This window comes from Mesoplodon mirus (assembly GCF_964341445.2).
Source record: "Mesoplodon mirus genome assembly, chromosome: 7".
Lineage (NCBI taxonomy): Eukaryota > Metazoa > Chordata > Mammalia > Artiodactyla > Ziphiidae > Mesoplodon > Mesoplodon mirus.
Window position 1 is genome coordinate 81,159,303 of NC_138983.1, and position 27,691 is coordinate 81,186,993.

Here is a 27,691-nt window from a genome sequence, read left to right on the forward strand (position 1 = left end):
AGGCAAAAACGTAATTTTAAAAGATTTAGACCTACGTTAGGCGTGATAGAGTATGGATGCTTTCTTGAAATTCACAATCAGATCCAAGAGTATCACTTTCAGACTGTTCTAGTAGACTGAGTTTACTTTTAGTTGTCTTTGATGAAACAGTCACTATTCTACTCTCTTTCTTAACAGAAATGTGTTTTTTCGAAGACTCACTTCTAATTGGTTCAGTAAGCAAAGAATTATTTTGCCCAATTCCTTTGCTTTTCTGCTTTACAGGTGAGTCAGAGCAGGAATGCAGGTCCTTCCCAGGTTGTTTCTTAGCAGAGTAGTTTTTGGTCTATTCACCTGCTTTGCTCATTTTCTCTGAAGAAGACCTGCTATTTCTAGATAATTCTTCTTCTTTTCTTTGACTTCCAGTTCCAGAAATGACGTCTGCTGAAGGAGAACATGTCCTAGCAATGAAATCTTCAAAAGACTCCTGCCGCTGCTCTGTGACTGGCACCCCCAGGTTGTCTTTGGAAGTTTCTAAGGCCTCCTGAGTAGACGCTGGGACACGGAAGGAGTCGAGAGGCAAAGGAATCCTAGCATCACCTGTAATTTTCGGAAAGTGGAGGGGAAGACAAAAGACAAGACAAAAGTTCAGTGATGAACAAAGCCAACCATTAAAAAGTAGAGTTCAAAACTTCAATGTTACTCTGTAATCTTATTATTAACACAGTCCATTGATTAATCAGAAGATTTCAGAGCCAGTTTTTTTTGTAATTATATCTTGCCAAGTGATTCTCAGCTTAACCTAGCTATATCCAAGGCTATGTCCGCTACGTTTTCAGACTTTGGTGATTGGGGTAGTTATTACCCATTTCCTTTCCCTCACTAAAAATAAAACCCTATTCTGTAAGATAATTAATTTCTTTGCTATCCTCCAGGCACATGTAAACCGTATATAGTTTGTGACCAGACTGTGTTCTCAAGCTGTCAGTTCCCAAGGCCACTCTGAGATTGGCTGATGGGGGCTCCAAGTAAGGCTAGAGGAAAAGCTGACAGGTTTTCCCCTCCCATTCCCATAACCAGGTGATTCACTCTAATATGTTACCTATTAGCTATGTCTGGATTACTTATTTTAAAAATTATATCAGTATGTGTACCTTCATTAGTGTTCCTTCATTGTAAGCTGACTGAATACAAATAGAAACCTAGATAAAATATGAACAGAACAGACATTTATACAATTTAAAATCTGGAATATTTTCTCTAATGTCTTCTTTCTTCATTAAGGATAGTTTGCTTTAACTCATAAATTTTCTCAAGAACTTCCAGTCTCCTTATTTACAAAAGTACAGTATCATGAAATGGGCACACATTTACTAATCTCAGATTTGGAAAGGACTCCAGAGTCTTCTAGCTCCCGAGCATGTGAACTATTCGAGACTGATCATTATTGTTTTCTCTCTGACTTGGTCATTTCCTTTTTGCTAATCACTCTTAGAATCATTAAGTGCTGTTCTGTCCATTTACTTGGCTATTTTGCATTTGTTATGGGGCACTCTGTTTTGATTCTGATTTTCCTTCTTCAAGTGCCTTCTTTTCTTCTTTAGGTGGACTACTAACAGTAGAATTCACCTGGGGACGACCTAGTAAATGAAAATCTGACTGATCTATACCAGCCATTGTGGCCAACTGCCCAAGCCTACACGAGAGGAGGAACGGAGAAAAGACAAAGGTTATTATAATCACAGAAGAGCAGTTTAGATTTCCCCAGACCTACAATCATGAAATACTTCTAAAATCTTTTTTTTTTTTTTTTCCTCCGGTACGCGGGCCTCTCACTCCTGTGGCCTCTCCCGTTGCGGAGCACAGGCTCCGGACGCGCAGGCTCAGCGGCCATGGCTCACAGGCCCAGCCGCTCCGCGCCATGCGGGATCCTCCCAGACCGGGGAACGAACCCGTATCCCCTGCAGCGGCAGGCGGACTCTCAACCACTCCGCCACTTCTAAAATCTTAAAAGCCAACATCCTACTCCAGACTACAAGCCTCTCTCTCCCCCAAATCCTCAGCCCTTTCCAGATTCATCCTCTAGGAGACATCCCACTGTCTCACTAGCAGCTTCAATATGTTCCATGCATCCTGTCCACTGCCTGTCACACCTCCATTCCCACACTTCTTTACCACCTTTCCTCCAGTTTCCAAGAATGTGTTTGTTCCTTCCTTCCCAACACCAACACCAATTCATTCACTGACAAAACACCACTCCATCAACCAACTATCAATCTCCACTTCCCTCTTTCAGCAAAATTGCTCCCGGTTGAGAACCACTGACCTATATCTCCCCTGCAGATTAATAATCATTTTTATGTCTAAGGCAAAGATAACTTTAATTCAAACTTATCAAACAAGCAAAAGAAGTGAAAGATAGGAAAATTCTTATGCATTCCCGAATATTTTCAATGAAAACTGCCTTTAATTTAGTCTTTACAAAGCAACTATACCTACTAATTACTCTGTATACAGGGTACTCTTTTATAATGGGCTTCCCACTCTACCAAAGCAGGCTTCCCTATTTGCATTTCTTAAAAAATTTAATTCCTCATTTTAAAACGTCAACTATATTACCTATAATTACACTAAATTTGGCTAAATATAGCCACGTAAGTGATGAAAATTGCTCCAGTTCCTCAGCAAACTACCATTAGAGTCGCAAAGAGAAGAATGCCAGGAAGAGAAATGAACTAACCCAGCATCTTTAAGGAGAACCAGGAAAGCATGGAACTTCTGAAGAGAATTCTCAGTGCTGCCCAAAACACCTTCATCATCCAGGATCATGCTTGTCAATGAGTGGGCATGAAGGGCTTCAGACAAAGAGAAAGTTGTGTTTCTTAACTGGGCATTTTCATGTTCCAGCTATACAAGAAGACTGAAAACGTCTGACACGATTTTTTCTCATTGTCATCAAAAGTAGTCTTGCCTTGGGCTTCCCTGGTGGCGCAGTGGTTGCGAGTCCGCCTGCCGATGCAGGGGACACGGGTTCGTGCCCCAGTCCGGGAAGATCCCACATGCTGCGTAGTGGCTGGGCCTGTGAGCCATGGCCGCTGAGCCTGTGCGTCCGGAGCCTGTGCTCCGCAACGGGAGAGGCCACAACAGTGAGAGGCTCACATACCGCAAAAAAAACCCCAAAACACAAAAAACAAACAAACAAAAAGTAGTCTTGCCTAGTTTCAAGGAACAAAACTAAAACACTCAAAATGTAATTAATTTATAATTAATGTAACCCTGCGCCAGTAAAGACAGAGACCATATCACATAATAACCAAAACCCACAGGCACCCAACAAAGTTTCCTATATAACACTTAGGTGGTAAATAAACCAAAGTTACCGTTTTATTAATGATCTTTCACAAAAGATCACATTTCTAACTGGTTCAATTCATAATGGAGCCTCATTCCACATTAGAAAATGACCTGCTTTAAGTTTCCCTTAAATTAGAAAGTGAATTATAGAATCTGATTTGAACAAAACATATTACAACTCTGCTGAATGTTAAGAATTAACTTTAGTGAGTAAAATATCTAATGCTTACGTTTAAAAGTCTTAAATCATACCCAACCCAATTTATTAAATGTACGATCACCAATATTTTCTTTGGCTTCTTGAAAATATTCACCCCCGTGCACTCTTCCCCTTCTGCTCATCATCTACGCACTTAAAACCCCCTGTAAGCTCAACTCTCATATTTCTCAGAAAGGCCGTTAATGTTCATGATGCCCCTTTTGCCTTACATGAGCAGGTGCTCAACGTTTATTGAATGAGTGTCTGCCAATCCAGTGGATGCACTTTCAAAAATTCCTCCCTACACTCACCCTGTGATAAATTATATTTAGATAGAACTTTTTAGATTATGCCCTGCTTTCATGCACATTACCTAATGTAATTCTCATAGTATATATTTTTATCTTTCATTGCATTCTTAGAAGTTTTCCAATATCTTAAATTTATTTCAATGATTCACTTTCCTAATTCATTGCCAGGAGAGTCTCATCATGTCTTTTATGTTACTGTATATACAATACATGCACAGAAAGTGCCTTCTTGAATCAAAGAATCATGAACAGGAAATAAGCTAATGTCATATAAAAGCACACACACACACATACACAAAACCAGCTTTTCACATCTTTAAAAACATGCTTTCTGGAATATAGATCATATGATCACTAAATACCAGTAAATGCAAAAGTCCATATGATACAACCAATTTGCAACATATTACAGTTTTAAAGCTTACAAAATATGTGTATATGGCTTAAAATCAAATCAAAATAAAACCAAAACACTCTCAAAAGCAGATGAAACGTGTTTACCTCACTGATTCGTCTATCAGCCTTCAGTCTTATTACTCTTTCCTCCTTTAACTGCTTTAGGCACTCCTCCAGGGTTTCCTAAACAAACAGAGTCAATATTATAACTAATTCATAGTATAATATCCAAAAGCCTTTCCAGCTATTGGTCTCATCAGGATTTAGGGGCAGAGCCAGAAGTGAACTCAGATTTTAGTCTGCTACTGGTAATATCATACCATGCCAGTGAAATAAATGATCAAAATCTATCAAATTTGCAAAGATTTAATTAAATTCCACCCATTCCAACATAAATTTGTGGCAGCCCACCATAAAAGGCATATGCATATAACATAGTAAGTCAGAAATAAGAAGTTACGACCAAGAAAGAAAAATTCTATTTTTATTTGTGGGTCTCTTTATAGCAGGAAGTCCTATTAACGAACCTGCTTAGCATACCTGAATTGCATAATTGCAGATTCAAAAGCATGTTTTAAAAAAGTGATCACTTTTAAAGCAATTTACAGTCAAGCACTGTTCCTGGAGTTCCCTGGGTATTAAATAATCGAATCATCAAAACCCTAAGAGGGGGCTTCCCTACTGGCACAGTGGTTAAGAATCCGCCTGCCAGTGCAGGGGACACGGGTTCGAGCCCTAGTCCAGGAAGAACCCACATGCCGCAGAGCAACTAAGCCTGTGCGTCACGACTACTGAGCCTACGCTCTAGAACCCACGTGCCACAACTCCTGAAGCCTGCGCGCCTAGAGCCTGTGCTCCGCAATAAGAGAAGCCACCGCACCGCAATGAAGAGTAGCCCCCCGCTCGACGCAACTGGAGAAAGCTGGCGAGCAGCAACGAAGACCCAATGCGGCCAAAAATAAATTTATAAAACAAAAAACCCTACGAGGAAAGAACGATCACTAACTCCATGTTATTTTACAGATGAGGGAAGCAGAGGCAGAGAAGTAGAGTAAGTAGAGCAGCACAGCCGAGGTCACACCACTAAGTAGCAGAGCCACACTGTGGACTCAGGAAGCTGGCTGCCATTCCTGCTCACGGAGGTGGTAGTCCTCCCTTCACCAAGGTCACTGAAATAAAATGAACACTGATAAACTATCTTAGGAGTTTTAGGAACTAAGACACTTCGGTCCTTGAAGTGGGGACACTGCTTGCAATAGGCAGAATTCTGACAGAGCCCCCAAGATGACCACTTACTGAAGTACACAAACCTTCCACTTATCCAATCAAACTCTAAATGTAGGTGCTGTAGTGAAGGGATTTTGCACATGGAATTAAGGTTCAACATCAGTTGATCTTTTAAGATAGGGAGATTATTTTAGGTGGATGTGGCCTACTCAGGCACCCCATGAAAAGGACCTGAACTCTTCCTGAATTGAAGTACAAAAGGGACAAGAGGGAGACTCTCCATTGCTGGCTCTGAAGAGGTCCAATGCTGCGGCAGGGAAGGCAAGCGAGAGGCCTCTAGGAGCTGAAACTCTCCCCCGACTGACAGCCAGCAAGGAAATGGGGACCTCTGTCCTGCAACTGCAGAATCTGAATTATGCCAACAAGCCGGAAGAAGCCTGTAGGCATTCTTTCCCAGAGCCTCTGGACGCTAACACAGCCAGACTGACATCTTCATTTCAGCTCTGTGGCCCACACAAACTATGGTGAACATCCAACGTTTGGGGCTCAATATCTTACACTTAAATTTCACGTGCTTTAACACTCTCAGGAGGGAACCCACATGTTCCCATGTGTATCTGAGCAGGAAGCCCAGTCACGCTGTGCCTGGACTTCTGACCTACAGAACTCTGAGCTAGTCAAATAGGTATTGTTTTCAGTCAGTAAGAGTGTAGTAAAAGAATTAATATTCTACTCAACCTCCAGGTTCGTGAGCAAAATAAATGATTGTCATTGTTTTAGGCCACTGTTTTGGGGTGGTTTCTTATGCAGTGATAAACAATCATAATACCTATACTTATGAAAACAGTAAGGTATATTTATACATGTTAACTGCTTTGAACAATCACTTAAAGAATGAGGAACTCTATTACCTGCCATCATTGGGAGAGGAGCTGGTATCACTTTCTGGACAGCAGCTTTTGGTACCTAACAACAATCCTACATCAGGAGTTTACCCTAAGGAAATCAAAGATGTGGGCAAAGATTTATCTACCAACATGATGTCATAAGATTGTTTATAACCAAACCCTAGAAGAAAGCTAAGAGCCTCCGAATTGGGACTGGTTTAAATAAAAACAGCTCATCGTCTGAAGGAATGCGCTATGAAGCCACTAAGGATGACAAGAGGTCTCAACCAGAGTTCATGAATGGGCTTCAGGAGTGCTACATTCAAAATATATCTGTGCGTTTTTCCTGGGAGATGATGCATAAGCTTAATCAAATTCTCTGATGTAGAAGAGTAGTTAGTGACATGGCAAAATATTTCGGATACTTTTTTAAGACAAAAGAGCAGATTAGGTGTGTGTACATGCAGAGGTGGCTTTTATTTCCTTCAAGAAGTTGTTCATTGTTTTCAAACATTTGCTCAATGAACATATATTTTTATATTCAGAACATGTTTAAAAAATTGAGAGTCTAAGAACTTCAAATTCTTTAATGGTTCATTACTAAAGCCAGTCAAGTTTTCAATGGGGAAAAAGGGAAAAAAATTGCAAAATTCCTCTACTTTTAATATAATGGTTTAATCAATCTCCTAAAACTGATTTCAAAGAAATTCTAAACAAATAAGCAAACAAACAAAAAACCCTCAGCACGGTCAGAGGAAGGTAGATTAAAATTCCTGACTGGTTCTAAATAGCACATCAAAGTGCAATTACATGCAACAGTTTCTCCCTCTAATGGAGGGAATTAGAACACAGTGTTCAATTTTTGTGAAAAAGTGTACCCTCCTCCTACAAAGTATTCAGAATTCATGTCCCTTACATGGAAATATGGAACCAAAAAAGTTAGAAAGTAAAATTGCTTGATATTCTATTACTTAAGTAAGACTAATGATAAGGCTTTGGAATAATTTTCCTTCCTGCCATCTGCTCTCCATTCCACCCTTCTGTACACCGGCTAGGGTGATTTTTCTGGGACAAAGCTCCCATCATATTGGATATCAAATTTTATGTTCAACTTTTCTCCATTTAACATTGAAATCAAGCATTTCTCATATAATCAGGGGATTCATAACCTTGATTTTTTTGTGTGGGCTACAAAATATTCCACTGAGTGGGTTTACTGGTTAACCATTTTACACATTTAAATTCTTTCCAACTTTTCAGTATTATCAGACAAAATAACCGTTTTTATGCATGAAGGCTTTTTTCCATATTGAGAATAACATTCTTACAATAAATCCATAAAAATGAGTTTGAGATCAAAGCAAATGAACATTTTTAAGGCTCTGAGGTACCTACCTCCAGACTTCTTTCCAAAAGATTTCTGAGATTTTACACTGCCATCAGCGATGTATCACTTGGTATATAACCTCTACTATAACTGTTGGCTTACTTCCTCACTTAGAGTGCAAGTTATTTGAAGATAGGGGGTGTATTTTATTAAGTGTTTATCCCCAGCACCTGTGCCTAGCACAACGTAGACGGTCAATAAATAATTGCTTAATAAGGAAAATCCCTGCCACACACGTACATATAAGATGTACGTGTGTGAAAGACAGACTGTGTGTTTTTCTCTAACTGGATAGATGAAAACTTGTCATCTTCTTTAATGTGCAATTTTTTTGCTTATAATTAGTCATTAAATTTCTCTTTTAGATTATATTGTAAATATTCAGATTCTCTGAGGCAAATGGGCCTGGCACTACCCATTAGCTACATAACCTTGGACAAGTTCTATAACTCTAGGCCTCAACTTCCTCATCTATAAAATGGAGATAAGCTCACATATTACAGAGCTCTTGTGAGAATTACATGAGTTAAAACACATATAAAATTAGAAGAGTGCTTGGTACATAGAATATGTGCAATTAATGCTGAATGAATGAACATGCGAATGCAAACAGTAGTGAAGGGCTTAAAATGAAACGGTCTCATCCCACTCCCACATCCAGCACTCAAGAAGCGACCGATTCTTTATGCAGTTTTTAATTGTAAAATACGATATGGGTACTGAGAAGTGCACAGAACAAAACTGTCAATGTGACAAATAAAAAGAGAATACTTACATAAGCACTACTCGAAGCTGAAAGTATTGATACTTGTCAGCATCGCAAAAACCTCCCCATATCCTTCTCTCATCACAAGCTCCTTCCCTCTTCTTGGTTAAACACCAACCTCACTTCTTGATAGTCATTTCCTTTAACCTGCATGCATCCCTAACAAAAGAGTTTAGTTGTGTCAACATCTAACTTTATGTACAGGATCATAGTATATGAAGTCTTTTCTATCTTATTTCTTTCTCTCAACGTTGGTTTAAAAAATTCATCCACATTGCTGCCTGTAGCTCTAGTTCATTCAATTTTATTGCTGGATAGTTTTCCCACTGTACAAATACACATCATTTATTTAATTTTTGACTCTTAATGGACATTTGGTTTGTTTTCAGTTTGTGCTAATGCAAATCATGGACAGGAATCCTGCTGTACCCCTTATTCTGGTGCATTTACACAGAGCGGGGGTGAGGGCTGCTGGCTCACAGGCTATTTATATACCTTCAGTTGATGGAGAGGGCTAAATGCTTTCCAAAGTAGTTGTGTCGATTTATACTCCAGTATAAACAGGGTAGGGGATTCCCATAGTACTTCAGGTCTACAATACCTGATACTACCAGACTTTTTATTTATGTATTTGTCAATCTGATTGGCATGTAGTTTCCTTGGTTTTGACTCACTTTTCACTTATTACTTTACGAAGTCGTACACTTTTCTGTGTTTACTGGCTGTATGGATTTTCCTTTTTTATGAGGTTTACGTCAAATATTGTTATTTTTTATTATTTTATTATTATTATTTACTTTTGGCTGTATTGGGTCTTCGTTGCTGCGTGCAGGTTTTCTCTAGTTGCGGCGAGCGGGGGCTACTCTTCATTGCGGTGGCTTCTCTTGTTATGAAGCACAGGATCTAGGCGTGCAGGCTTCAGTAGTTGTGGCACATGGGCTCAGTAGTTGTGGCTCACGGGCTCTAGAGCACAGGCTCCGTAGTTCTGGTGCACGGGCTTCGCTGCTCCGTGGCATGTGGGATCTTCCGGACCAGGGCTCGAACCCGTGTCCCCTGCCTTGGGAAGCAGTTTCTTAACCACTGCGCCATCAGGGAGGTCCAACTATTGTTATTTTGAATTCTTCTCCATTTCCAAGTAATACTCTTACATGACTATTTTCTCACTAAATTGGAGGCATTATCTGTTCACTTTCTAACTTACTAATAAGTAACGGTTTAGTTCCTCTACACTCTTTCCTATGTCCACACTGCTCAGTAAAGTTATGTCATCATGAGTTATTCCACTGCTCATGATCTCTTTGACTTGTAGTCATATACTTAGAAACCTACATTGTTGATCAACTAGAAACTCTCTCAACGTCACGCTTTGTAAAATGAGGACATTCATACCATCTTCCCTTTTTTCTACCTCCTGTCTACCTTCCAAACCTAGCTGTTACGTTGTCAAAGTTGAAATTTATATTCTATGTGCAGTTAAGTCTTCTGTTATTTGAGAGTCAGTACGGAGTAAGGTTTAAGAGAACAGGCAGAGAGCCTAAACTCAAAGCCTCGATCCAACCTTAAATTAGGTACAGCCAGGGCAAGTTCCTTCCCTGTCTTAGCTTCCTGTTCTCAAAAGTGGGAATGATATTAGCACCAACCTCATAAGGCTATTCAGAGGATTAAATGAGTTAATATATGCAAAAACACTTAGAGCCTAATATATACTAAGTACATACTAGTACACAATACATTTCAGTACATACCAAGTTAATACTCCTACATACTAAGTATAGTTTACTTTAGTTATTTGTGATTACATGCACGTTGACAATAAAAGCTGCAAACCAAGACAGTATTGCCATTATTACAATGAAATTAATATTGCCCACTGCAGATGTACTGTGTCTCTGTGTATAGACTACACCTCGTTCCATACTGTGCCAGTGTCACTGCCCTTGTGCAGGGTGACCACATACCCCAAGCCGCCTTGGGCTGTTCCAGTTTATACCTGTTGTCCTGATGTTACAGCATTAGAGTGCCTCCTTACACTATTGAAGTGTAAGGAGTTTGGACAAGTTCCGGTTTGGACAACAAATTAGATAGGTGGTCATTACCCCTGTGTGTCGCTGAAAAGGGGGACATCTATAGTGTCAAGTTGAAGTGGATTCTTCCCTTCCTCACCAATAGTAGGTTAAAAATCAACCATAGTTTAGTGTGCTTCAGGTTTATGTCCGTATAGCCTTTTCTCCTCTGGAGTTCAAGTTCCTTCTCCTCTTCCTCTCCCTCCTCCCTTCCAACAGTGCCTAACACCTAGTAAGTACAATATGCCTCAAGGTGTTTCTAAGCTCTCAATCACACAATCAATAGAAGCCTCTCCATTCTAGACTAGCTGCAATCTGCACTGAATCCCCTATTACCTTCCTTCTTGGTTTATTGCCTCATTTTGCTGGATTATGTCTATAAATAGCTTAAGGTGTAGCACAGGAGGTCAATTTTTCAAATTTCTTTGGGTACAAAATATCTTCTTCAGCCTCCACGTATGACTGATAGTTTGGCTGGATACAAACCCCTAGGGTGAAAATTATGTGCCTGAAAAACTTTGGAGGTATCTTTCTAATGCCTTCCAGGATCCATGGTGCTCATGACAAGTATGATAAAGTCAGATTGTAACCTTTTTTTTTAGGTGACCAGTATTTTTCTCTCTGGAATGGATGTATCCTCTCAGTATTTTATTCTATTTTAATTTATTTTTTCAGTATTTGAAAGTTTCACAATGAAGGGTGCCTAGGTATGAGTCTATTCTTGCTCATCTTGCATAACTATTTTCAATCTGAGGCCTGATGTCTACTTTCAGCTGTGGGAAATTTTGTTGCCCTTTGACAGCTTCCCTCCATTGTTTTTCTGGGTCTGGAGTTTCTAATAGTAACATGTGGGATCTCCCAGATGCAGCCTCTCTAACATATTTCTATCACATTTTCCATTGGGTCTTTCTTTTTTATATACTGAGAAATTTTTAAAATTCCTACTGAATTTATTTCAGCAACCATATTTTCATTTCTAGGAGACCTCTCTTGCTTTCTGACCATTCTCCTTTTCATTAATACCCTAGTCTTATTTTATAGTTGCTAGCTCTTTTTAAAGCTCTCTCAGGATACTAATTAGGGTTTTTTCTTAAATTATTTTGTTCCCTAAATTGTCCCTGGTCCTACTAGGATACGTTTGCACTCTTTCCCCCTCTCTCATGTTGTAAGCTTTACTCAACTAAAAGGCAAATGACAGTTATTTTCTATTTAAGAATGAGCACAGAAAGCTCCCTGAAGTCAACGATTGATTGGCTTCTTATGCAGGAAGAAGCGGGGAGTAACTGTAACAGGATCTCCCCCAAACACAGTTTTCTAGGGTGTAAAAACTCATACGAGCTGCCCCAGTTCTCGCCAGTTTCACTGTTTTCAAAATGAAATCATCTCATTTCAGGAGGGTGAGGGCGGGGCTGGGAGTCCACTCCTCAAAACACATCCCTTCAATGAGCTCCCCTATTTGTCACACTTTTAACTAACTCCACCCTCTCTCCTACATGCGCACATGAGCATGGGGCTACTTTTTCAGGTGGGGTCAGAATCCTCCTCAGTTGCACGTGGTCCCTGTGCATATTCTAGGTGATGCTTTTCCTCTGTTCTACTGCTTCAGTTTCACACTCTTCCACCTGTCTTCTGTCTTTCAAAACTATGTTGAAATCTCTTGATTGTTGTGGGCATATATACTTAAACACCTTGATACCATCATTGTAGTGTCTTGTCAAAACAGAGAAGAGCTAAAAGGGTTCTCAGTGCATTCTGAATCTGCTATTCTGTGGTCCCAGTGTTTAAACTTCTTGGACTTCCCCAGTGTCTATTACTGCTTTTACAAATACAATCTCGTGGTTTATTCGTGAAGGAAATGAATACACCACATCTAAAATAACAAGGAATGCGGGTTAGATGCTCTAGGGTCTTGTCATACTCTGCCATTTACTAATAAACCACTTACGTTCTACAAATTGTAGGTGCTCATTTATAAAACGAAAGGGAGTAACTCTACATGAACTATAGATTTCTCCTACTCTAACATTTCATAATTTTCTAAGTTCTTTTCTTAAAATTTCTCTATATTACCATTAATTTTAATTAAAAAATAAAAATCTAACTTTCTCTTTTGAAAATCGAAGAGTAATTCCCATAGTCCTACAATAATGGGATAATCAGTTCTGAAACCTGTCAAGTGTCATGTTTCATATGAAGAGAAAGTCATATTAAATAATTTTAAAAAATTAAACATGGACTTTGTAGCACAAAGACAAGGTCCCCCCCAAATGTTGTTCCTTTATTTACTAGAAATGTTCAGCTCTGCATTAAAGTTGAAATAAAATAAATATATTAATTTTGAGGTGCAAAATTTTTTTATAAAAATCAATTTTTCTTTTCTGTCCATACAAACAAAAGTATGGAATGACATTAGAGGTCAGGTTTATTTGGTAATAGAATGTAGCTTCTTGATATTTTTGATTTTAGGAAAGGCGAATATCAACATCAAAACGTTTTTCAACTTTACTTTTATTTAAAATGAGGCCATATTTTCCTCTTATAAAAAGAGAGTTCAACTAGAACTGTCCATTTTCTCATCTGTAAAACAAGAGCACTGAATCAGCTGACTGTATTCATTCAGAACTCAATTTCCTTATCTTATGATCACTAAGGTTCTCCCTAAATCTAATATACTAAGGTTCTAAGGAAAGGAAAATATATTACTAACGACATGTTTTGATTTTCGTTTCTTAGAGTTCAAATGTCCACCATTCACCTTGGTCTAAGCTTAAGGAACCATTCAAGGGGATGCAATGCAGGTGGGAGGAGAAAACAGAACCCTCACACAAGCTGTGCTGTGTTGCGATCAGCCTTCCGTTTGAAAAATAATCTTCTCTATAGCTTTAAAGTGATAACTTTGTACCTGCAATGCTTCTTGTTTCAAACGGATTTTCTCTGGCTCCTCCTGAACACGTTCTGAGGAATCATCGACCTCTTCGATTTCTGAGGAGGAAGGACTCTCTACTGCCACAGTCACAGGAAATTCTGATGCACCTGAGTGTCACAAGAAGAAGATAGGAAACCACAGAGTTGTTAAACTAAAGTGCAAAGAAAGAAGACAAGATTGTATAAAAGACAACACAAGCCAGATACCAAATATCCAAATATTAGAGGACATTTAACAAAAGTGATCTGAGGTATCATTATTTATAAATGTCTCTCACTGCTCCTTAGTCTAAAACAGGCAATGACTAAGTAAAAGTACAGGAACTTATTTTTGCTATGTTACTGTACAGACCTCTGCTGTACGTGGTTAGGATTAGTAATGGGAATTGCCCATATTATTTTATTAAGTTTCTTTCACAGAAGCCAAGTGAAGATCCAAGGTAAACATTTCTTCTCAGATCAACTTTATACTGCAAATGAAAAATTTGTTCTTCACCATCAGACAAAAACAGTCTGGAAGAAAATGTAGTTTTTCAGAGGAAAATACATCAGTAAAGGGACTGATGAATAATCAGGAAGTCAACATATCTAAGCTGTGAATAATAGACATTAGAATTTTAAAAGATAAATCACATACACATACACAACTAAAACTGACCCATCAAAAATTTCATCTTCTCACCACCCTTAAGCCAAAACCAGGGCAACAATTCTCCCAGCAAGCTTCACTGCCACTGCAGTGTTGTTCAAGAGGACATTTCCAAACATTTAAAACTGACCTGGCCACAACCCCATAAAAGTCTACACATCATAAAGAACTGTGCTGGGATTATATAACCACGCAGAAGACAAGTCACTAGGACATCATGTTGACAACAAGCAGCAAACCCTGCAGCCTAGGAAAACCCTAACAGGAGAACGAGGTGCACACCCCTCTCTCCAGGAACGCAAGGCCAGGACTGACACCCAAGATGCTCTTCTCTCAACCTCAGCAGTGGTGCCTTTCACAGAGCAACTAGGCAGTCTCCCAAGACCACTGGGAAGGAGAATCTGATACTGACAGTATTCGCTTGCCACGAGGCCATAAGCGAGGGAATGTGTGTGGCCTTGGTGAGAGAGCAGAGGTTTGGGAGGTGTTGCTTTATACTGGCTTTCAGATCAGGAATTTGTACATATAGCCCGCAAACAACGTTTCTTGAAAACATGCGAATATTCTTGAGTATGACAGCTCCATGTGAGGGGTCAGAAATGGCAGTCAAGTTCGTTTCACTGGGTAACAGCTGATTTGCGGACTGGAAAACAGGCTTCCTTGTTTACAGACATAGCCACAAGGCTGCCCGTTGTGTGCCAAATCCACACAACTACACAGTTGCATTGGGAGAGCGACCAAACATGTTTTACATGGATTTATTTCAGAGAGGGAAATGCTTCATGTAAGGCTCTGTCAGTTTAAAAAGCAAGAAAATGACCATCCACCTTTCCCAATTCAAGCCCTATATATCATAAATATGATAGCTACACACCAGCAACTGATTACATACATCACGAGCTTTGATGAATGGAAAGCCCCTAAAAAGATAGCAACAAAACGAAGTTAGATCTTCATGTAAATACATCACCAGTTAAACCCAGTTAATACAACTATTTAGTAGTATGAACAGTATCCATACAGAATTGTGTATAAAAATAAATAAGCTCAAAACAAGGACCTGGAGGGCTCTGCTACGGAGAAAACACAACAGAATTCAGCCTACTGGCTTGCTAATAACTCTCTGAACTGCTGAGAGGCCCCTTCAGCTCCTATGTTCAGGATGGTTGAGATGTCAGTCTCTCTTCTTTAAATGGTGATATTAATCGTTCTCTAATTTACCCCCCTGTGTGACGAGGATGGACCTGCGATTAAGTGTCTCAGGAAGAAGACAGGAAACCACAGAGCTGTGAAACTCAAGTGCAAACACTGGGGATTCAACACTATAGTTTATGCAACAGCAATTCACATTACCATTTGCAAAAAAGTAGTCGGTTGTCCAGTGGGGATTAGAAACATCCATTTAACATGAGCAACTGAACAGATATTTTACACAGGAACTACTTCAAGTACTATTTAAAATCAATTCTCTTTGTTTTCTTAAGCAATTGTTAATCCCCAATTTCGTGATTACTACCAAGTAAGTCACCTGAAGATCATCTAGAGCCATCTATTTCACTTAGCAAGCCTAAAGCTATAATTCAACCATTTTATTTAGTGTTCTGGGACAAAAATTACTATGAACAGCTATCCCCTGGATAAGAAATCAGGTAATGCTAGTTTGACTCACTAAATCTGATTTACTGAGTTAATAAGCCAGTTCATTTAGAATAGCTCTAATGCATATTTTTCATCCATTCTGCATTAAACTATTTCCCATGCCTAAAATGTCTTTTTTCCCATTCGTACGTATCCAAATTCCTAGTTCTGTGCTGTAGGGCTTCGCTCAACTACACCTGCCTTTAATCAAACTTCTCACATGCACAATTGGTGATCATTTTAGTCTCCTCAAGACTCCCACGGAGTTACCTCTGTTGTGACACTTGAGAAACAACTTGAAACTCCCAATTACTTTTAATTTTTCTTCCTTAGAGGGCTCATTAGGCAGAAGCCAAGCCATGTGTGAGTTACCTTTTTTCCTCTACACAAAGCACCAGAGACCACCCACATAATACAAGTTCCAAAATAAAGAACTCTAAATGACTGAAAAAGACAGGGAATGCAAACAGCTTACCTGTTGCTTTTTGCACTTTCTGCAGGACACAATGGCCGGAAACCAGACACTCCAGGTGGTAGCGCTTCAGGAGGGTAGCATTCTTTACCAGCAGAGTGTTTCCTTCCATTACTTACAGGCTTCTTTGCGGCCAAGACTACGTTTGACAAAGCATGAAAACAAGGAATCAAGATGCACCAAAGGTCTACAGAGCAACTGTCACACGTGCACACGTCGAAAGGAATCAAAAAGGCACTTGACAATGATGCCAAGCCCATTTAAAAAGAGGATCGGTTTTGTACAAAGGTTTTACATAAGCCAGCATTTTTTTTTTTTTTTTTTTTTTTTGCGGTACGCGGGCTTCTCACTGTTGTGGCCTCTCCCGTTGCGGAGCACAGGCTCCGGACGCGCAGGCTCAGCGGCCATGGCTCACGGGCCCAGCCGCTCCGCGGCATGTGGGATCTTCCCAGACCGGGGCACGAACCCGTGTCCCCTGCATCAGCAGGCGGACTCTCAACCACTGCGCCACCAGGGAAGCCCTAAGCCAGCATTTTTAAAAAATATAAGTTCTCTACAGTAACAAGTTATTTTAACTAAAACAAAAGTATTGACATGTGCAGAAATGCAAAAATAAAGTTTAAAAAAAGATCCCAAAGTATGATACATTTTATGTATCATGCAGAAACACTCAAGTTTCCTGAATCGTAGAACACCTTTGGCATTTCTGAATCTCAAGGACACAGAAACACAGATATACCCATGACTTCTGCCAAACAGAATCTTCAGAAGTAGACCAAAAGTTAAATTTAAGATGAGTTTTTCTATGTAAAAACAATACAAGTTATAAGGCTGCAAGTTGCTGGGGGGTAGGTGAGTCAATTTTACCTTCCTATAAGCCTGTCAACCTTCACTGCTCCTTTGATTTCATATAGAAAACACAAAAAAAACAAATGAAACCCACTGGATGAAAGAGTGAAATGTGGAGACTTACCCTATATTTCAGTAGTAAAGAGGCAAGTATCTTTATATGAAACATTTGGTTGCAAAAACTAGACCTACGTGTTAATATTTTACTTAGAACAAGCCATATATTAAAATTCACATTTAAATATTTAACTTGAATTTACTGAAAACAAACATCATAGGTTAAAATGGTTATATTTATCCTTCAAAGCTACTATATTTTATGTTATTTTATTTATTTATTTCAATAGATCTTGATTGGACTATAATTGCTTCACAATTCTGTGTTAGTTTCTGTTACACAACAAAGCGAATCAGCCATATGCATACACATGTCCCCATATCCCACCCTCTTGAGCCTCCCTCCCACCCTCCCTATCCCACCCCTCTAGGTCATCGCAAAGCACCAAGCTGATCTCCCTGTGCTATGCTGCTGCTTTCTACTATATTTTAGCAGCATTAGGATGCAGGGTAAAATGGAGTGTATGTGGTAATATAGGACAAATATTTCATAGAGTGTAGCTTATTGATAATCACCACACGATCCTGTGTGATTTACATGCCTCTTAAAAATATATAGGAGCTCAGTTCATTTTGTGCTATTTTATTGTGTTTTTTAACTTCATTGCCATCAAAAAAAATGTTTGTATGCATACGGTTTGTATGTGTATACCCTTCCTTTACTTTCAGAAACTAATGCAAATACATTTGTATTAAAATTTTTTTAAATTACACTTTTCTTGTTAGGAGATTAAAAAATTTCTAATAAAAGTTCCCATCTTTTATTAGGCATACATAAGTACAATACAAATGTGACACAATTCACACCATTATTTCACTCCTATACTCACCTGGATCTAGGTATATACCCAGATACTGATTTGGCTTACCTCTATGTCTCCAAATAACTGAGGCAAATACAAAAAAAAGTCCAAGAAATAAAATTACTCTTAAAAGAGCTCAATGAGCTTGTATACTTCAGTTACATTTCCACTTTGTTTAATCATGTTAACTAAAAAAAAATGTTTAACTGTTCTCATTCCATGATGCCCTATTATTCTGTACTAATTTTACAGAATTCCTAATATGTTTTACATATACATGTTTTATTTATATATCTTTCCATTTCTAATATCATAGCAAAAGTCAATGTAGCTATTTTAAGAATGCTTTACATAGGATATAAATTTTTAATAATAATATCTAATTAGTGTGATATCACAAATCTTAACTTCTTTGAATGTACTATTTGATTATTAAAATATCACTCTCTTGAAATAACAATGGGCAGACGATCATAAGTTTTTTGACTTCATAAACACTCTTAACAACTTATTTAATACACTATTGTCCAAGCAAGTTAATACAGAATCAAAAACATACAACTTGAAGTATAAAAAAAAAAAGCTGTATTTATGAAGATGTTTACAATAGTTTATTTGAGGTTATTTCCAATTTTTCACCAATTTAAGAAATTGACCTACTCAATGAAACCTTGTGAATGCAATGTTAAAAAGTATAACTATGAATCACAGAATTTAAATTTAGTATGAAAAGAATGGCAAATTATATTGAAGCTATGTGGAATTATGTTTATAGACAGCAGGAAGAGAAAATAAAAATGTAAATATTGCTTGATAGGATAATGGGATTAGAGGTGGTCTTTTAAATTTTTCATTTTTATGCTAATACAATACCTTTATAAAACTCAAAAATCTTCAAACAACACATTTTTTTAAAATTGTGGTAGACTACACAAAACAGAAAATTTATAATTTTAACCATTTTAAAGTGGACCGTTCTGTGATATGAAGTCAACAAATTTTTAAAACTTTCAGAGGGCACCTGAATAAAAGATGTGCTGTCCACTGGTGATTTTAATGTATCTGGTATATAACTAAAGTCACCACGAAACTCTTTCTGGGAAATTGGCAGATCATAAAAATAAAAAATTTATTTTGCTTTTTATTAAACCTTATTGTTTTGCTGTTTCAAAATTCAAATTTACTCACAAGAAACAGTTTCATATTAGATTTGGTTTCACAAATGCTGCTCCTGCTATTCATTCTTATCACCAAAAAAAAAAGACTATTTGTGACTAACGATAATATGTTACAGAAAATAAAAAGTTAAAAGGTTTTCAATCTGCATATCTGGGAACCTAAATTAAAGCATCACACAACATTTTCAAAAACAGAAAAGCCATTTGATTTGACTCAAATCTTAGTTTTAAGATGGCAGAAAGTACCTTGATAATTTTCTTTTAAGAAAGAAAGAAAACCAAGCCATTAAAGAGAAATTCTTCCGAAAGAACTGAAACATGTTATATACCTCTGACTTGGCACTCCTTCCATCTGGAGAACTTTTTTGGTAACTGTTTTCATCACAGAATGATCTAAAGTAAAATGAATTGAAATTAGAGTAATTATTTTCCAGTGAGTGGCTATTTCCATTTAAAACCAAAAGCCAACTAATTATTGCTTTTCCCATACATTTAAATATGAAATCTACATTATATAATTATACACTTATTTCCCCTTGTGTATTCTAATTTCTTCCTCAGAAACCTAAGATGCCATCTTGCAGACTGCCCACAGTGGCTACTATTTTGGCAGCAGCAAAGGTCAACTTGAAACATTTTGCATCTAAAGTGGCTTTGGCTACCTTTGGATACAAAGTACAGTCTGAGCACCGTCCAGACGCTTAGATACCTAAAGAGCATCTAAGATATCAAACCAGGGCATCCAAGGTAACAAACCAAGTCCTGATATTCCCTCAAAAGCTGCTCCTCCCATCAGCCCCCTTCTTCTAAGGGATACTACCCAGTTGCACACATAATCATCAACGACTTGTCTCCTTGGTACTATTTCTTTCATACCTCACATCTATCTGCAGGTCTTGATAGCTACACCCTCAAAACACAACCTGAATTCAACCACTTTTCACTTGCTGCAAACTTCCAACCTAACCTAGGCCATAAACATCTCTTATTTGGAGCACTGGGATAGTCTCCTAACTGGTCACCCTGTTCCTCTTTTTTTTTTTTTTTTTTTTTTTTTTGAGGTACACGGGCCTCTCACTGTTGTGGCCTCTCCCGTTGCGGAGCACAGGCTCAGGACGCGCAGGCTCAGCGGCCATGGCTCACGGGCCTAGCCGTTCCGCGGCACGTGGGATCTTCCCGGACTGGGGCACGAACCCGCGTCCCATGCATTGGCAGGCGGATTCTCAACCACTGCGCCACCAGGAAAGCCCCCTGTTCCTCTTCTTTATCCTCCCAAGTCCCTTCTCTATACCAGGTCACATTATTCACATACGATTTGCATCATGCCTTTTTCCAGTTCAAACCCCTCTACTCATTTAGAATAATCCACATCTTTACTCTGGCCTTCAAGACTTTACAAGAGCAGACCCCTGGCTAGCTCCTTGACCTCATGTCATACCACACTCTTCTTCACTCGGTACTCTGCCCAGATTGGTCTCCTTGCTTTTCCTTAAATACTCCACCCACCTACATGCCTACATACTCATTGCCTCCTTGTCCTGGAATGTGCTTACTCCACATCTTCCATGGCTTGCTCCTCTCTTCATTCAGGTCTCCGTTCAAATGCCACTTCTCCAGTGAAGCTGTCCCCTAACAAACCTATCCAATGGAGTCCTACCTGCTCTCCCTCACTCTCCTTACATTAAGATAGTTTTGCACTTCCTACTCTCTAAAATTATATGACTTATCTATTTACTCATTTCTATCTGATCTCCTTCACTAGAATGTAAGCTCCATGAGGGCAAGACTTTTGTCTGTCTGGTTCACTGCTTTATCCCTAGTCCCTAAACCCGTCTCTGGCACACAGAAGATGATTACAAAATTACTTGTGAATCTGACAAATGAATAAAGTACTCCTGGCAAGAATTCAGAGGTTGCACAGGAAAGAAAGAATGCTCTTGGTGGAAGCAGGCTTAGTATCTAGGTTCACCTCTATTCAGAGTAGAGATAAGAAAAATTGACAAGTATAATTCACTTTAATTAGTACCTTAGCTGCTAAAAACATAAGGGAAGTGCAACACTAGAAAAGTACAGTTGAAGCTTGAACAACATGGGTTTGAACCTCACGGGTCCACTGACACACGCATAGTTTTCAATACATATGTACTATCGTCCTACATGATCCAAGGTTGGTTGAATCCACACATGTGGAACCACTGACTATAAACTTATACCCAGATCTTCAACTGCGTAGGGGTCGACACCCCTAACCCCACGTTGTTCAAGGGCCAACTGGATATGATGAGGAAAGTTAAACACATTAAGTTTTAAAAAACTGTCAATACCTGAACAAATTTTTTGTTTTGCTATGTGTTTATCAATTTAAAAAAAGTGACCACATACCAACAAGCAGATTTTTTCTTATATCCAGAACGAGCAGAGTTCTGCTGGTTTCAAGGGCCTTTAGGAAAGCCTTTGCTCCTTCACTGGTGAGGCCGCACTGCTGCAGGTCAAGTGCTTTTCGATGAAAGACAAAAGGTCACTTGCTAACTCTACAGATTTAACATATAGAAAACTCTCATTTTCTCACGTGTGGAAGAGTCCTGCACAAGACAAGTCATGGCAGGTTTGTAATTTTGGGTATGGAAAAAAACAGAAACATATACGCACACACATAATGCATAATCCAATTTAAAAACCTCTTCTTGGATGTGCAATGATAACCCTGGCTTTAGTAACAATAAATCAGACAACATATTTTACAATTACAGAACTGAAGAATAACTGTATATAACCTATGAGCAAAAAGCATCACAAAATGAATCTCAGTTCATAATTAGCAAGGGCGGCAGGGGCGTGTAAACCTCACAAGCAAAACCTGGTGGAGCTCAGAAATGCACTGCATTGTTTTGATCATGATCTTCAGCTCCAAATCACACTTGAAACTAGTTCAAAGGGGAAAACAAAATAGAAGAAATGTAATAACTGTTAGTTTTAGAGGAAAAAAAGACAAGTCTAAGAGGATACAAATAATAAAAACTTTCAACAATGTGTGAATACAGAATACATACTAAAAACCTATCATGAAAGTATGATGGTCAAGAACCCTCGCAGTAAAAGGTCAGACAAAAACCAGAAAAACGGATCATGAATTCTAGTAGTTCTGGGGCTGAACAACCTACTACTCATTTAAACCAAAGGGATCATCACTAAAGCACAGGGATTAAAAAATATTACATGAAAGGAAACTATCATGAGTCTTTTGTTTAAGTGTTGTGTGGACCATCACATTAAAATAACTGGAGTCTTTCAACACCCCCATGACACACAGAAATAGCAAGTCAGACATACGGATCTGACAGGATATGATACAACCCTTACAAGCTCTCACTACAGAAGAATGGACACAGGGTATAATTAACCAAATAGCCAAATTAATACAAACAGCCAGTAAACCTCACCAGTCAATCAAATGAATACAAAATAAAACACAATGTGGTTATTCTCCTATCAGATGAAGCCAAGATTCTGTAAGAAAAGCCTTTAAATAATGTCTATACCCTTTGGATCCAACAACTCTCTTTCTAAGAATTTAACCAAAAGAAATAGTCAGAGATATAGGTAAGGATATATATCAGAGTACTATTTGTAACTGAAAAACTGGGCAAAGCTTATATACAAGAATGGATAAGCTATGTGCACTGTGGCATATTCATATAATGGAATACTGAACAATCACAAAAAATGATGCAGGAGATGCAAATTTACTGACTTGCTAAAATGCTCATACTAAATTAATTGAAAAAAGTTATAAAATTTGGAGTAATCCCACTTGCATAGAAAATGGAGAGGTACTCATTTTTGTAGTTTTACATTTTTTTACAAGTGCTACAGGCCAGTGTTTGTGAGAGGCAGGCTTCGCATCTACTGTTGGGGTGGACTACAAATTGGCATAGCCTTTCTGGGTGGTAATTTGGCCATGTGTATCAAATGTCTTAAAAATAGGTCACACTTAGTCATTCCTCTTGTAGTACCTTATTTTACAGAAGTAATCCCGATGGACACAGAGATGTATATACAACGTATTCACATTGTTTCTGACAGGGAAAAGCAAACTGTCTAAATAGAATTGCAAAGAATTGATTAAACTATGGGACATCAATACGACGCAATACTACATGATACATCATTAAGTGAAAAAAGCAGGAATATGAAATAGCAAGTATACTACAATTCTATTTTTGTAATCCCTAAGTGTACATATATATTTGTAGAAAAAAAAAGACTGAAAGTATATACACCAAAATGAACAGTGATTATATCTGGGTATTAAAATGATAGGTAATTGTTCTCTTGTTACTCTGTATTTTCTATAAAGGATATATGCAACTCTTAGAGAAAGTGTAAAAGCAAAATAAAAGCTATCAGTAAAATGAGGCTTAAAAAAACCTATCACAATAGTATCATGCCAAAAGCTAAGCATATTAAAAATTCAATATTTTCAATTTTAGAATTTCCCTCTAAGCCATAAATCCTCACTAAGAGATTCTGCCAAAGCACTTGCACCCAGGTCACCAATGAGCGGGTTGCAGTTCAGAGTGATGCGCCTCAAACCAGCCATGCAGTCAAGATCACGTCTCCTGGAATGAAGACTCTCAGCCCAGGTTTCTTCATGCCTTCTGGTAGTCTGATACTTCAAAGATTTAATGGGATGAAATTAAGATGCTTGAATAAGGAAACAGGGTGTGCCTGAGTATGGCTTATTATGTCAGAGAGTTACACACACACACAGATCAAGCATATATGCCAGGAGCATCAACCTGAGAAATTCAACAGTCACTTCTGGTTTACGAGTCCAGTGACCCAGATTCTGCTCGGTCAGTGATTAGATTCTAGCCACTGTTTTTCCTGTTTCTGAACACTTACATAAAGTTGGACAACTCAATTACAGTCTATGAATTATTTTCCTTATCTTCTAAGTCAGGGAATTGGTTCTAAATTCTATCTTTGCTGAGGCCCTATATTTCATCATCCTGTCCTCCAATGGCCTCCAAACACCTCACTGGGCAAACCATAAGAAAACTTTTTAATATGCATCTTATTTATTAACAAATTATATACACAAAGTTCCATACATAGTATTTATGTACATGATAAACTACACAGATTTTTTAAAATAATACAAAGGTAAAAATGTTCTAATATTTTCTTTTCCTAACTCCTAAGGCATTATTTTATTTTACTTATTTTTTTAATAAAGATTTATTTATTTGTTTGTTTGTTTGTTTGGCTGTGCCGGGTCTTTAGTTGCAGCATGCCGGATCTTTTAGTTGTGGCATGTGGGCTCTTAGTTATGGCAGGCACGTGGGATCTAGTTCCTTGAGCAGAGATCGAACCCAAGCCCCCTACATTGGGAGCACATAGTGTTAACTGCTGGACCGCCAGGGAAGTCTCAAGCATTATTTAAAAAACTATATTTACAAAATGTATCTCACATGCTACCTAGGGTGTGCACACAAGCTTTAGAGGCCTGGACTATGCAGAGCCAGTTTGATGTGCCTTGGGGAAATAATGGTTTGACATTTAAGCAAAAGTACTGTCTTGAAGACATTCAATTCTTTATATTCATAAAGTAAATTTTGGTAACAGGGAACACTGACTGTCAATGAAAAAAGTCTTATTACATTCCTGAAAAAGTAAAAGACTCAAAGTGCCTTTGTTACTCTAAAAGGAAAATCATTAGTGTCGTTTTTCTATTAACAATAACTTATTAAAGCTCCAAGCAGAAACAACAGCAATCACTTACACAGTGCTTAGTATGTGCCAGGCACTATTTATACAAATAAGTGCATTTAAACCTCATAATGAGGCATAGAGGTTAAGTGATTTGCCCATGGTCACTAGCTATGAAATGGGAGAAAGGGACTTTGAACCTAGGCCATTTGGCTTCCGCACCCAAGTTCCTGACTGTTTTCTACCTCAGGGGTCAATGGACTTGCCCTGTACAGGCTCAAAGAATTTTTCAATTTTTAAAATCTAAATTTAAACATTTCCAGATTTGTGGGCTATACAGTTTCTGTTGCAACTACTCTGCCCCACTGGTGTAGGGTGAAAGGAGCCACAACTACCATGTAAACAATGGGTGCGACTCTGTTCCAGAAAAACTTCCTTTACAAAGCCAGGCGACGGGCTGGATCTGGCCCACCAGCCAGAGTTTACCTATCCCTGATCTGCACCATCAAACTATTAAAAAGCCTTCATGTCAAATTATTAACTAACTTTAGGCCTAAATACAGTCATTATAACCACTGTAAAGTTGTTAAGGCATTATTTTAAAAACTGTATTTACAAATTGCTGATGTACTGACTTTTATTAGTTTAAAAACTACAACAGCTAATAAACACTTGATTCATTTAAGTCTTGAAGACTAAAATGGCATAGTTTCTTCACAGTATTACAATAAATGTTTTCAGTAAAAAAACATACATAAAAGTATTATTAGGTATTATATATTAAATCTCTTATTTCTAAAATTAAGTGGACTATCTTTACTAAATGGTAGAATCCCAAACTGAAAACGGGTCATATTCTTTCAGCAAAATGAAAGCTGCGCTCACATGTATTAAAAGACAAAAATTAGGGCTTCCCTGGTGGCGCAGTGGTTGAGAGTCTGCCTGCCAATGCAGGGGACATGGGTTCGTGCCCCGGGCTGGGAAGATCCCACATGCCGCGGAGCGGCTAGGCCCGTGAGCCATAGCCGCTGAGCCTGCGTGTCCAGAGCCTGTGCTCCGCAACGGGAGAGGCCACAACAGTACCACACACACACACAAAAAAGACAAAAATTAACTGCCCTCTGTATCAATATATTAATGTGTTTCAATCACATATGTTTTCATGAAAGTTTAAACATAAAATCACCTTTAAGATCTAGGCCATGTGATCTGCTCCATGCCATGTCAGAACACACCCCGTGAAGTTTACTTAACTTGTCTTAAGTGTGATAGAATTCTTTATACCTTGACAAATAACTAAAAGGAAAAAAAAAAAAACCCACACACACAATAAGATGAAGAGCCTATACATTTGTCAATCTTGACTTACTTGCTTTTCTTGAGTCAGTTGGAGGTTTATAGCCACATTCTCAAAATCATTAACTACAATCTTTCCAAACAGGTAATTGACGAACAGATGCATTCTAAAACTTGTCAGTAACAAAGTGCTATTCCAGTTTACAGCAACAATTTAATTCTATTTAGATACTAAAACTGAATACACTGAATACTGCAAACGTTATTCCCAACCACTCAGCAAAGTACTACATACCTTTTCAGATATAGGAAAAAAAAGAAAAAAAAGAAAAAGCATACGATTCTTCCTATTTTCATTTCCAAAGATACATCCCAATCTTAATGATCAATCAGCGATTTCAACGTCAACTATAAACCCAGTATACTGCTGCTGTGCAGTGTACTAGAGCAATGGAAGAGAGAGGACCTCAAACCCTCTGTTCCCTCAAATTCAAAGGCAGGCTTCCTGACCCCTCCAGACCACTACTGGACACAGGGAAGGCACACTAATGTTTCAGGACCCCAACCAACAGTCACCTGCTTTGTGATTACTTCCATGACACACCCTCACCAACACCACTGAGTTTGCTGCTCCTACAGGACGTTACATGTATTTCCTATTTTAACACATACCACAGTGCATCATAATTATGATTGCAGATAGATATTCTAACAATTGAAAGAGAATGATGACTTTTTTGCTCTTTACATCTTGCTATTTCCCTTCCCATAATATTTCTTGAAGCAAAACCATAAAATATAGACAAACACAAAAAACAGAAAATATACAAAACGTGTGCTTTGCACTTTAACGCAAACTTAAGTAAAATTAGTTCTGACAGTATCCAGCATGACAAACTTCCACGGTACAAATGAGAATGGACCAAGGTTTGAGCAGGTACAGGAGACAATCCAGGCATGAACAACACCAAGGAAAGGTAGACAGGAAGTAACATGGTGTGTAGGAAATCACGAGACCAGTCTGATGGGAAGAGACTTAAACAAGACTGAAACTCACTTTCTAAACCTCCATCTCCAACTGGACAATTTGCAGGACACAGGTGCACCAAAGTGGCCAATTTATTCAATCCCTTTAATATGGAGGAAGAGTTTAAAATTTTACTGGTTTAATTTGCCCCAAAAGCAACTCTCAACAGTTATGGCCTCTGTCGTCGGAGCTTTGTATGAAATTAAGTCAAAGTGTGGAGCTCCTTTGCCTTTTTTTTTTCTCCTTAAAAAAGAAAAGAAACAATTGTTCCGAGTAAAATCAAACATATTCCAAAGCATGTGTACATTGAAAAGTAAAGAAACTTTATTAACAACTTCATAAAAACTGACTTCAAATTTTAAAAAGAAAAAAACATGTTTTGAAGTCCTTCCGACTGGAGTCGTGTCTCATAGTGTCCTTTCTTTACAGAAATAGTCGTATTAGGACACATATGCA

General features: G+C 38.3%; 1 protein-coding gene and 1 pseudogene across 2 annotated transcripts in view; both read right to left on the minus strand.

Annotated features, from left to right (window-relative positions):
* LOC309808830 (forkhead-associated domain-containing protein 1-like) overlaps positions 1-27,691 on the minus strand; it is a gene marked incomplete at both ends in the record, with an annotated part of 1,104,685 nt that overhangs the window by 264,425 nt on the left and 812,569 nt on the right. The window lies entirely within an intron of this gene.
* On the minus strand, positions 19-27,686 carry LOC309808002 (centrosomal protein of 78 kDa-like; annotated as a pseudogene). Its single transcript has 14 exons — positions 27,663-27,686; positions 27,266-27,338; positions 26,099-26,208; positions 23,698-23,872; positions 21,583-21,696; positions 19,530-19,593; positions 16,257-16,504; positions 15,014-15,063; positions 13,472-13,593; positions 4,345-4,422; positions 2,720-2,886; positions 1,504-1,675; positions 1,134-1,181; positions 19-595 (listed from the first exon to the last, which is right to left on the minus strand). The product of its transcript is annotated as a centrosomal protein of 78 kDa-like (transcript).